Source organism: Peromyscus eremicus, chromosome 1 (assembly GCF_949786415.1).
Source record: "Peromyscus eremicus chromosome 1, PerEre_H2_v1, whole genome shotgun sequence".
In the NCBI taxonomy this organism is placed as follows: domain Eukaryota; kingdom Metazoa; phylum Chordata; class Mammalia; order Rodentia; family Cricetidae; genus Peromyscus; species Peromyscus eremicus.
In genome coordinates, this window is record NC_081416.1 from 49,819,497 (window position 1) to 49,829,971 (window position 10,475).

Genomic DNA, 10,475 nt, shown 5'->3' on the forward strand with positions numbered 1-10,475 from the left:
TGGAAATATTTGAGTTGACTGCTCTTATATTGAATGCACGATGTTCTCTATAATGCAATTAATGAAAACAGAGTCTATGAATTTGAAAAAGAGCAAGGAGGAGTTGGAGGGAGGGAAGAGAAGGGGGAACGATGTAATCATATTATAAGCTCAAAATGTAAAAGAAATAATAAATTAATAAACATTACCATTAAAAATAGTAGCTTATTCGGCCTGGGAGGAGGGGACTGGACCTGCCTGGACTGAGTCTACCAGGTTGATCTCAGTCTGTGGGGAAGGCTTTGCCCTGGAGGAGATGGGAATGGAGGGTGGGCTGGGGGGAAGGTGAGGGGGGCGGGAGGGGGGAGAACAAGGGAATCTGTGGCTGATATGTAGAACTGAATTGTATTGCAAAATAAAATTTAAAAAAAAAGTAGCTTATATCAGTGTCTGGCAGCTATGACCAATAGATCACGTTCAGAGAGCTTCTGAGGTTTCCATGTTGTTTTCTTGGAACAAAGTGGCACTCATTTAGCTATTGTGTATGGCAACTTTCACATCCACAGTGTGAGAGTGGATGTAGTGATAGAGACAATATGGCCCATCTTGCAAAACTTTTGCCAATGCATGGTTCATATTATCTTCAGTTTATAAACAGGGGACATACAACTTATGAAGTTGTCAAGTGTTTAGCAAAAATTTGCACCAGAGTAATTTAGATCCTCTTCACTCACACCCTGATACTTAAGTATGATTAGCAAAAATTCTTAAGTATGATCAGCTATGCGAATTCAATTCCAAACACATCAAAGACCCTGATACCATGTCTGATAGGGACAGACATTTTATCAGTCAATTCTTTGTTCCATTTTATATCTTGCATTTGTATCTACTTTATGTTATATCTTCTACTTTATATTATAAAGCTGACTGGCTCATTTTCATATACTACATTTTAAAAATGGAAACAATTTGCAAGAGATTATTTAAGATAACCAAATTTATATTCTTTATATATTTAGGAATTGTCAAAAGGCATACTCATTGAAAGTTCAATCACTTATGCTTCAGTGCAGCTGAGTGTCACTCTTCAAATACCAGTGTCTTGCTTCATTCCAAGGTAAGTGTAACAGTATACTGATGTTTGGGTTATCTGGTACTGTCTTTGGTTATTAGAGAAACTATTGGACAATATGCTGAGATTGAGTACAAGGCTGAGTTGGACCTAAAATGTTCTACTTAATGTAAGTCTAAACACAACTCAGTTGATTAGCTCAATGTGTTTTCAGTGTGAGCAGGTATATGTCAGCTGGTATGTGGCCTAAAATCTACCATTACTAAAGAGATTCTAGCTGGGAATGGGGTGTTATGAAATTTTTTTTCTAGGATGTTCCTTGTCAGTTTTTCTGTGTCACCTCATCTGTGATTATTACAGGGGCTCTTAGAATTTTGTGAGAATGATAGCTATATGCCTGCAGATGAGATAAACCAAAAAGATTCAAAATCAGATGTGTCTCCAATTTGAAAGCTAGGACAGAAATGGTCTTTGATTTTTTTTTTTCCTACGGGACATAATCAAAACTTAGTCTAAAATTCTCTTCTTTTTGAGACCCTCTTCTGAATGAATCCATAAAGTAGAAGACATTGGCATAGGTGACAGAAATCTACTGTACTTTAGTCCTGGGTGGACTGTCGCTGAGGCTTCCTTGAAACTGTTTTCTCTCTACACACAGAGTTTTCATTCCTACCTCCATGTTTAATGCAACATGTATTTAACACTGATTTAAACTGTGCTCTGTGACATCTGTTTAACTTACTAGCATCCTTGAGCTTTTGCACAGTGAACACAGTTAAGGAAGGATCCATAACTTCAGTGTCTATCAAGTCTCATTTCTTCTTCAGGACTTCTAAGTCTAGTCATAAAGGATTTAGATATGGGGACATTTTAGTACAATGGATACGTATATTCCTATTTCCTAAAAATGGCTTTGACTATGATACTTTCATAGAAATTATTTAGCTATGCTGTTGTATATTTTGGGGAATATGCACATCTACTCTGTACCATATTTCTACCCTTAATTCTCTTATGTTCAAAACTTTTGCCTAACAGGTAACTACCCTCAGTGTTTGTGGGATTGTCTTAATGCAGCTTCTAATGAGGAGACTTATAATGACCCCCTTTACCTATCATAACTAGTGACACAAAACTGTACAACTTTAAAAATTAAAATATACATGTGTTGGAACACTTATTTATTTATTTATTTATTTATTTATTTATTTATTTTTAAAAAACCCTGGTAAATATAAAGCAAATAAAACAAAAAAAATTTCTCTCCTAAAACTGGAAGTTGTTGTTTTGGGGAATTTCCAGCTATTTTGTGCTGGGGACAAAAGCAGCTATTACTTAGGTAAATGTGTCTTTTGTTGCTGAAAATTATTTATGTGGCCATTTATCAGTTGTAAATCTTTAATCATGCTCTGTGGACACTTGATCAGATGCAGACAATAGAGCCTATTAAGAATTTCTGAAACCTGACAATTTTAGGACATTAGCTTTGAGTCTTATGAGTAATTTTAAGGGTAATATGTCCCAGCCAGTGGGATCTTCAGCAGAGACCCTAGAAGGGGGAATGGTGAATGAAAGGGACAAGAGACACAAAGAACTGACAGCAAGACAGTATTCTGATCAAGCTGCAAAATTTTATTTTTCTCAGGTGGGTTTTATAGTAAGCAGACCAGGAAACTTTCTTTGGGAAGAGATCAGGGGACTGTTGAGTTGCCAAGCAACCCAACCAAGCAACCTAACCACAAAACGTTGTTACTAATGGTCAGTGTAGAAGAAAGATAAGGAAATGTTAAGTTATTTTCTAATAACTCAGGACTTGTTCAGGCATGTCAAAAGTTTCTGGTTAGTGGCTCAATACTGGACAACAGAGACTTAACTCAGGCAGGCAATATGGCATGGCTCTTAAAATTGTCCTTGGCAGTAATAGAAAGTTAACATTTTCCCCCTGAATTCTGTGTATCAACTGGTTTCCATGTTTGCCTAAGCAGTTGACTTGGTACTTTATGACTTACAGCTCAAAGACATCTGGCTGCTTTTGTCTCTAACCCAACTCCTGCCCTATCCCCGAGAGTTTGATAGAGACACAACATCTACATTCATTTTCTTGTGTTCAGAAGATGTTTAGGCTACTATGTGATAAAGAGAAAGAGGAAATGAGCATGAATTTAGAAAGCTAGAGGGACAGAAGTCTTTACTGTCACCAAAAATTGAATGTTTGGAATACCTAGGTAAAGGAGTGGTTTTGAATTTGTGCCATAAATGTTTACATTGATAAAAAACAGGGAAAGGCCCAATAACTCAATGACATACACCAAATCAAGTGTCCGTATGATTTTCTTCACAATTATCGTAATTATGATTTCCTTTGGCTAGTAGGTATTTCCTCAGTATTTCTCATTATTTCCTTATATAAAAAGATTAATTCTGCAGCTTCACCCCCAGTGTCTGTTTTATAATATAATATGCTTTAGGGAAAAATGTCTTTGGAGTCTATAACATAAATAGGTAATGGGATTGTGTTTATCTTTTATGTAATTAAATTAATAAATATCTTTATTTATCATTATGTGTGTTCCATGGCATATATGTGGAAGCCAGAGGATAACTTTGTGAAGTGAATTTCCTCTTTATGTGTGTTTTAGGGATAGAACTCAGGTTTTTGGGTTTGCAAGTACATTTTACTTAGGGATCCATCTGACCACAGCTCCAATATTGGCTAATTAAAAATTATTTTATTTCATTTTATGTGTATGAGCGTTTGTCTAAATGTATGCATGTGTACCATGTGCATCCTTGTTGCCCACAGAATCCAGAAAAGGACATCAGATTACCTGGAATTGAAGTTACAGATAATTGTGAGCTACTGTGTGGGTTCTGGGAATTGAACCTTAGTCCTCTGGAAGAGCAGCCAATGCTCTTACCTACTGAGCCATCTTTTTAGCCCAATATTGGCTAATTTTTAATAAGCTTTCCTTTTTCATCCTAGAAGAATTTAATGCCTATTAGAGAGGTCATTATTTTTTTTTTCCTTTTTGAGACAATGTCTCATGTAACCCAGGTTAGCCTTGAGCACTGTAGTCAAGGATGACCTTGAACTCCCAATCCTCCTGCCTCCACCTCCTAAGTGCAGAGGTTGCTAGAGTGCACCACCATGCCCAGTTTGAGATGGCTATTCTTAAATGAGTCAAAGAGTTACTTACAAAGTCGATAGTCTTGGAACTTAGTTTACCAAAATGAGTATTATTTTCACATATGAAGGAACCCTCATAATTCCAACTTGAGATATTGCGGTCATATCAAATTTGTTACCTAAACAGGCTCCAGAAAATAATGATCAACAATTTTTTCCAAGCATCTTTTATATATCTTTTATAACAAACAGCATGTTATACATTCTCTTATAAATGTGCTACTTGAATTATTAAAATATTATAGCCAGGTGTGGTGGTGCACACCTTGAATCCCAGGACTTGGAAGGCAGAGACAGGTGGATCTCTGTGAGTTAGAAGCCAGCCTGATGTACAAAGTCCAAGTTCCAGGACTATCAGGGCTGTTATACAGAGAAACCCTGTCTCAAAAAACCAAAAAAAAAATTATAATAGCTTCTGGAAATTGAATAAATGCTTCTCTCATGATTTTGCCTGGTCGGATCTCAGTGCTTCTGGTCTCTGTGTTACACCATAGCTTCTCATTAGTACCAGTACTGCTGTGAGACTGTATATTTTCCTTCTTTTCAGGAACACTTTACCCTTGTTGGATCAGAAACGTCCTCTTTTAGTTCAGTATGGGGATTCAACTGAAGACTTTGAAAGATACTCTAAGTGTAGACACTTCAAATTTGATGGTCTCATGAGGATTCCACAACTTCTTTGGAATACAACTAATAATGTCCATGACCACCATCCTTTACCCTTTTCAGTGGGATATTTTTTTAAGCAAGAAATTTGTCATGCTGTTCACATATAAGAATAGTTTCAGTGGGGTCAAGGGCTCTCCTGGATTTTAAATTTATTACAGAGATACTTTTAAATAAAGTTTAGTGGTTCTTTTTTTAAAATAAAAAATTGTATTTGTTTGGAAGCATTCAGAATGTCAACAAAACAGCTGCAATTCTTTTTCAATTACAGAGTGGTATTCATTTAACAGAACAATTATCTTCACATAAGATGCATCAGAGACAACTGAAGATGAAAAAAAAAAAACAATCCAACCAAACCAAAACAAAAACTACTGTCCCCATATATAACTAATTTGTGCTGTGCACCAACAAGGACCTGCTTTAAATTTTCATGCCGATTTACAACCCCCAGACTGTACCAGTCAAGGTTAGTGGCTATTGAAAACACCACCAGACAGGGCTCTCTGAAGACACATTCAATAGTGTGTTAACTATACAAAAAGAGACACTGTACTGTTTAAAAACAAATCTTACACAGCATTACATTTCAATTTTTCTCTTTAAAAGGAGTGAGTTATGTGTGTACAGGGGGGTTAAATGCTTTATAGAAAAAGTGCGATAGAACTGCGTCTTCCTCCTCTTCCTCATCCTCTTCATCATTTCCTCTTCCTTCTTTTCCTTGCTCTTTTAAGCCTTGACCACCCCCCTTTTCACCACATCGGGTTTTCCTTTAGCTCTGTAGGCAGCAACATCCTTTTCGTATTTTTCCTTCAGCTTGTCACGTGCAGCAATGTTGTTGTTCCACATCTCTCAGTTTCTTTGCAGCAGCACCAATGGATAAGCCAGGGTGTTCTCCCTTGATTTTTTGGCGACACTCAGAACAGAACAAGAGAAGACTGACTGAAGGAGGCCTCTTGGGTGCATTGGGGTCCTTGAACTTCTTTTTGGTCTCCCCTATGGGGAGGGATGTAGGTTTTCATTTCCCTTTCATAACGAGCCTTGCCAGCCTTTGCCATGTCTTCAAATTTCCCCTTTTCTTTAGCAGACATGGTCTTCCACCTTTCTGAGTACTTCTTTGAGAACTCTGAGAAGTTGACAGAAGCATCGGAACTGCTTCTTGGGCTCCTCTGGGCAAGTTTGCTCAAAGAATGCATGTGAGGACATTTTGCCTCTCGGCTCCTTAGGATCTCCTTGGCCCATGTTAAGTTGATTTTTCTCCGCGAGGCACAGAGTCGCCCAGTGCCCGTCCGGCTCTCGCTTCCCCTGGCGCTGTCTCTGTGGAGCTCAATGTACTGCAGTGCCTGTCAAGTTTAGTGGTTCTTAATATTTCCATTTTATTTGGGAGAAACCTGAACACCTGAGTTACAGGGTGTAAAGTGCAAAACAAAATTGCATTTTTCTTACTTAAGGGGCTATGAATTTCCATTTATTTTAGCTTAATCTGCACTGGTTTTCAATTGAATAGTTAGTACTCTGCATGGTCTCTTCAGTCTCTTGGGTGTTGTCTCAGCTTTTGGAGCTTTTTAGTTTGAAGTAATACCATTTATTTATTTTTTAGTTTCCCATTCTTTTGGGGGTTATATAAAAAGTGGTCTATTTCAATAGGGGAAGTGTCTCCCCTACAGAATTTTCTTTCTAACTAGTAGACTAATTTTTTATTTGTATTTTTCTGTATCTTGTTTTGTTCAATCATTCTTTCCCTTTATTTTTCTGTCTTTTCTTAAAATTGTACTAATTTCAAGTCAGTTTGATAACTTAGTTTATCAATCTTAACTCACAAAAGGTCGTCATCTGGACTGGGAATGAACTGCAGTTGTTTTCAATGTAGTTAATGATATTTGCAGACCCAAAATGTATCTTCCTTGTTCATGTGTCTTTATTTTAGAAGTAGTGGATTAACTAGCAGCATTGGAAAAAATCTTGTTAAGTACATATTCTTGGATTGGCCACATGGCTCAATGGGTAAAGGAGCTTGTTATTGAGTTAGCCAACCTGAGTTCTATACCCAGGACCCACACAGTGAAAGGACAGAATTAACTCACACAACTAAGTTGTCTGCTAACCTTCACATGCATGACGTGGCACATGCACACACACACACACACACACACACACACACACACACACACAAATAAAATATACTTTAAAATCCATGTGAATTTAGGGAGTTTTTTGAATCTCTTCACTCCTGATCTCTGAACTAAAGATTAGTAAACAGAAGGTGCAAGGGCTGGGTGGAAAATCATGATAATACATTTATTATTCCTAGTCACACAATTGAAATCAAGAGATTAGTATCCTGAAGGCAGTGGGACCAAGACTTATCCCTGGTGCATGAACTTGCTTTTTGGAGCCCATTCCCTATGGTGGGATACCTTGCTCAGTCCTGATGGTGGGTGGGGGTGGGCGGGGCTTGGTCCTGCCTCAACTTGGTATGCCAGATTTTGTAGACACCCCAGTAGGAGGCCTTACCCCACTCTGAGGAGTGGATGAGGGACAGGGTGGGGAGGAGGGGAGTGAGAAGGGGAGAGAGGGGGAACTGTGGTCGGTATGTAAAATGAAAAAAAATTTAAATAAAAAACTTTCTTTGAATCTGGACTCTTCAATAATTTAGACATAATGTAAAAGTTCAATAATTGAAGAAACCTGCAGCCTGTGAGATTTCAACACCAGATAAAGATAATGAAGTGTGTAGAGTGATTAAGAATAGTTTAGACTGGGCGGTGGTGGTGCACACCTTTGATCCCAGCACTTGGGAGGCAGAGGCAGGTGGATCTCAGTGCTAGCCTGGTCTACAAAGTGAGTTCTAGGACAGCCAGGAATGTTATACAGAGAAACTCAGTCTTGGAAAAACAAAAACCAAAACCAAAAAACCAACCCCCCCCAAACAAACAAAGGAATACAGTTCAGCTGTGGCAGTGGCACATACCTTTAATCCCAGCAGAGGCAGAGGCAGGTGGATCTGAATTGGAGGCCAGCCTGGTCTATAGAGTGAGCTCCAGAACAGATTCCAAAGCTACACAGTGAAACCCTGTCTTTTTTTTTTAAAGAAATTTTTTCATTTTACACACCAATCAAAGATCCCCTCTTCCCACCCCCAGCCTCCTCCTCCTAGCCCCCCTTCTTCCCCCCACAAGAAGGCAAGGCCTCTCATGGGGAGGCACATCCAGTAGAGGCAAGTCCAAGCCCTTCCCCCTGCCTCAAGGCTGCATGAGGTGTCCCATCATAGGTAGTGGGCTCCAAAAAGCCGGTGTACGAGGAATGGATTCTGATCCTACCACCAGGGGGCCCCCCAAGCAGATCAAGCTACACAACTGTCTCGCCATGCAGAGGGCCTAGTCCAGTCCCTTGCAAGCCCCATAGCCATTGATCCAACTTTCATGAGTTCCTACTAGTTTGGTTTGGTCATCTCTGCAGGTTTCCCCATCATGATCCTGATGCACGTGCTCATAGAATCCCTCTTCTCTGTCTTTGACTGGACTCCTGGACCCTCTCGCTTCCCATGCAAGAGTTTTGATAAGCTTAGTGGCTAGCTGTCAGTGCCATTAATATGTATTCATAAGTGGAAACCCTGTCTTGAAAAAATAAAAAGAATACAGTTTAATAGTACTGAAAGGTAGCCACTAAGCTTAGCAAAACTGTTGCATGGGAAGTGAGAGGTGCATCATCACAAGGAGCTTATCATGTCAATACATCTCAAGTGTTAGTTGGTACTGATAACTACATTAACCAACAAAAAAATTAGAATCATTGAAAAAAAAAAACTCCTATAGCCACGAATTATTTTTCAAAACTTCCATTTATGAACTTTCAGGTCCAGCTTGCTTTATTTTATTCTACCACATATTTAAGGACAAAATAAATTGAATAAAAAACAAAAGCTTCAAGAGAATTGAAGGGGGAAAATTTTAATCTCATTTTATAAAGTTAAATTTCTAAAAGTCTCTCTGTGTACGTGCTGTATGTATGTGTATGTATTCATGTGTGAGTGTGGAGGTCAGAGTCTCCTTATTTTTTTTTTAATTTAGATTTATTTATTTATTATGTGTACAGTGTTCTGTCTGCACATATCCCTGCAGGCCAGAAGAGGGCACCAGATCTCATCACAGATGGTTGTGAGCCACCATGTGGTTGCTGGGAATTGAACTCAGGACCTTTGGAAGAGTAAGCAGTGCTCTTAACCTCTGAGCCATCTCTCCAGCCCCGAGTCTCCTTATTTTTAAATATATCTTAAAACATATTATTAGTGTATGTGTGTGCACACACATCAGCCATGTATGTTAAGGAGTGTGTATGGAGGTCAGTGGACACCTATGTGGAGTCAGATCTCTCTACCTTGATGTGGGTACCAGGGATTGAACTTAGGCTGCCAGTGGGTAAAGAGAAGAAAATATATGATTTCCATGGATAAATGTAGTTGTAAAAAGTTTAAAATGTGGGCAACCCATCCGGAAATATATGACCCAAAATAATACCTGATGGTAAATAATTTGATTTGTAATCTAGATAATACATTTAAGACTAAATAATGGGAAAAACTAGATTTTTATCACAGTATCAGATTAATGGATGATAGTCATCTCAGATAGATGCAAGGAGTATATTTGATAAATTAATCAGTCAATGATAATAAACTGGATGAATAATACAAAAAAGTTTCCTCAGTGTGGGAAAGCTTAAAATAGCCTACACCAAACATCATAGACTTCATAGTGAAATGCCGGTCACTTCCTCTGTGAGGTCAAGGTACCTATAACTGCTCCATTGACTCAGTTAGAGGTTGGCTGTTCTAGGCAGAACATGTGGCAGCATTAAGAAAGTAAATATATAAAGCAGTCCTGAGCCTAGATATGAGGAAAACTAATTGTTTATCTTTCAGAAGGGAACATAATTTCCCAATTTTTATATTAACAAAGTACTTATTGAAGAAAATATAAATACTGTGTGTGGCGGCACATGCCTGCCATCCAAGCACTGGAGAGCAGGAGGTAAAAGATTCAGGGGTTCAGTCATCCTCAGTTACATAGTAAGTTCAAGCCCAGACTGGGCTACTTTAAACTCTGCCTTTCCTCCCCAAAAAACCTTAAATAAATAAATAAAGCCATGCTACAGGGTATGCCTGTGCTTTCAGCCTCTACCTGATGTAGAGTGTCAGCCCTAGTTAACTTTGTTCTTTTTTTAATTCAAAATAGATTCATTTCTCATATAATATACCCTGATTACAGTTTCCTCTTCCACTAATCCTCCCAGTTCCTCCCCACTTCCTCTCTCCTCCGGATCCACCCTCTTTCTGTCTCTCATTAGAAAAGAACAGGCCTTTAAGAGATTATGACCAAACATGACAAAACACAACATGATAAAACAAAAACCATCACATTGAGGCTGGATACAGCAAGCTACCAGAAGGAAAAGAGTCCCAGAAGCAGGCACAAGAATCAGGAACCCACTCGTTCATACACTCAGAAGTCCCATAAAAATACTAGCTGAAAGCTATACTATATAGAGAGGACCTGGTGCAGACCCATG

At 38.6% G+C, this 10,475-nt stretch overlaps 1 pseudogene; it reads right to left on the reverse strand.

The window, feature by feature from the left end:
• Positions 1–5,523: 5,523 nt before the first annotated feature.
• On the reverse strand, positions 5,524–6,149 carry LOC131926069 (high mobility group protein B1-like; annotated as a pseudogene).
• Positions 6,150–10,475: the final 4,326 nt, after the last annotated feature.